General features: G+C 44.0%; 1 long non-coding RNA gene and 1 pseudogene across 1 annotated transcript; one reads left to right on the top strand and one right to left on the bottom strand.

Moving 5' to 3' along the window:
- On the bottom strand, nucleotides 1-565 carry LOC130308595 (uncharacterized). Its single transcript, XR_008857549.1, has 2 exons — nucleotides 457-565; nucleotides 1-355 (listed from the first exon to the last, which is right to left on the bottom strand). It is a non-coding gene; the product is annotated as an uncharacterized LOC130308595 (long non-coding RNA).
- A 1335-nt stretch (nucleotides 566-1900) lies between these two features.
- On the top strand, nucleotides 1901-2069 carry LOC130344838 (U2 spliceosomal RNA; annotated as a pseudogene).
- Nucleotides 2070-2323: the final 254 nt, after the last annotated feature.

The raw sequence follows: 2323 nt of genomic DNA, 5'->3' as shown, positions 1-2323 counted from the left end.
TTAAATGGTTTAAAAAGGGGAACTTTATTTATTATATATAAAAATGTTTGTGTCGGGGATTTTTTGTAACCTCCATCACTCACAAAGAGCGTACAGTAACTAATACTCAGGACAGGAAAAACCTCCAGAGGGGAGGAAACCTGTAGGGAATCCATGGCTACTGTATTGCCCTTCCTCTGGGCATACTAAAGGAGATTACCTCTAGAATTTGGCCAAATGTGTCTGTGTATGTGCGTGATTCGAGGGGCTGTGCCTTCATCCAAATTCTTCTGGAATAGGTCTGGAAATCTACGTCTTCATCCAACGTCTTGCTGTAGGTCCGGAAATGCTACTCCACATCCTGGAAATAGTGCATCTAAGATAGGAAAACAAAAGATAGATTATCTACATGTTTATTATAGAAAAGCACATTGAACTGCACTAAAGACCTTTTGGACACAACAATGTGATACTTACCAGTCACAGTAGTGTATGTGACTTTGCATTCTCGGCCCCTACAGTGTCCAGCATCAGCCCCTCACTGATGAAGAATGAGCAGGAGCAGTGTTATATCTGCTCAGTGCTGCTCTCTGGTGGACAATGCCTATGACATCACATGTGTGACACGCTGTTACCTCCTGAGAGTTCTATTTCAGTAGTGCTGCTCTCTGATTGGTTGAAAAACAAAAAAGCTTTCTAATATATTCTGTATGACTGTTACCTAAGGGATTTTGGGCAATTTTTTATTAAAATGGCGCTACTCCCTGTGGGTGCGTTATACTTGTTTCTCCTGACCAGACACTCAGTATTTGTAATATAATTTGGTGGCCCCAACAGCCTGGGCCCATAGGTTTCTTACACAGATCAGTGCGGCTCTGGCAGGCTCAATGAGCAGCGTTGGCTGCCGGGACGTTGGCGAGTGACATCCCTGACATTGTGGTCTGGATCGAAGGATGTCACTCGTCAGACATCCCGGCAGCCACTGATTTAGCCAGTTCAAGATCAGACACCATGGTCCTAGATTGACATACATCACCACTGATCCCCTGTGGCTGTCCATCTGTTGCAAAACTACAACTCCCAGCATGCCCTGGGCATGCTTGAAATTTTAGCTTTGCAACAGCAGCACAGACGTCTGTTGAAGGGGGGAACCACACAAAATAAAGCAATGTGGGCTTTGAAAAACACCACACATAAATCATGTTTAATCCCAGCCTAAGCCTAGGAGCAGATGCAATTCTTGTTTGATGGGTTTTTTTTTGCCAAAAAAAAGCAACAAAAACTACCCCCCTCATTTCTTTTTTCTGCCATCTTTTGTGGAATTTTTGATAAAAACACTGGGGGGGGGGGGGGGAGTTTATTAAAACCTGTGAAGATAAAAAGTGGACCAGTTGCCCATAGCAACCATTCAGATCGCTTCTTTCATTTTTAAAAAGTCCTCTGAAACGTGAAAGAAGCGATCTGATTGGTTGCTATGGGCAACTGGTCAACTTTATCTCTGGACAGGTTTTCATACATCTCCCCCAATGTGTATTATTATTATTATTATTCCCCCCCTGGCTTTTCCTAGATTCTTTCATCATGTGACTCAAGAAGAAAAACCACCAAAACTTCATTAAAAAAAAAAAAAAAAACATGCTCTCGGCATCCCACAGATTTGAAAGTCTAAAAAGGCCATAAAAGGATGAAGAAAACCACATTAGTGTCTGGCATTTCATATTACCCTATTGATTCCAACATAACATGTGCCCGCAGCGAGCATGGTGTTTTTTTCTGACAAACACGCCAAGTGTAATCCCAGACTAAATTAATGTTTTCACAATAAGTTGGAACAGGCTGCAGGCTTTGCTATATATTTGCCTAGTTGCGGCATACAGCAAGTGCCACATTTATGCGGCTGCATTCTGATGGAATATATGGCTCTTGGCTTTTTGGCTAAGATCAAGTGTAGTATCTGTTCTTATCAGTGGTCTAGTCTCTGGCATTGATGTAGGATGGATGCTGCATGGAGGGGGCAGGTGCCCGGGGCATTCCGGGTTCTGAGGAATCAGCTCGACGGCTGCTCTGATGTGACCTGTTCCCTCCAGGTCTCACCATGAGGCTGAGGAGGTTGAAGGCCGAGGTACTTCTGTGCCTCGGGGAGTGGTGACCCTGAGGTGCTGAAACTCACTGGGTGTAATAGCTCACTGGGTGGAAGCTCTGCACCATGTACTCTTCACCTTTGGCAATCACCCCTTTGATTCCTGACCTTCTGGCTAGGATCGGGGACATTTTTATAGATCCTGCTTGATGTCCGGGCCGTACTTCACAGCGCATATTAATTTAATTATTTATGTCTGGTTTT

This window comes from Hyla sarda, chromosome 1, assembly GCF_029499605.1.
Source record: "Hyla sarda isolate aHylSar1 chromosome 1, aHylSar1.hap1, whole genome shotgun sequence".
NCBI lineage: Eukaryota > Metazoa > Chordata > Amphibia > Anura > Hylidae > Hyla > Hyla sarda.
Note: the sequence above shows the minus strand (reverse complement) of the source record. Positions and strands in the feature narration are given on the sequence as shown.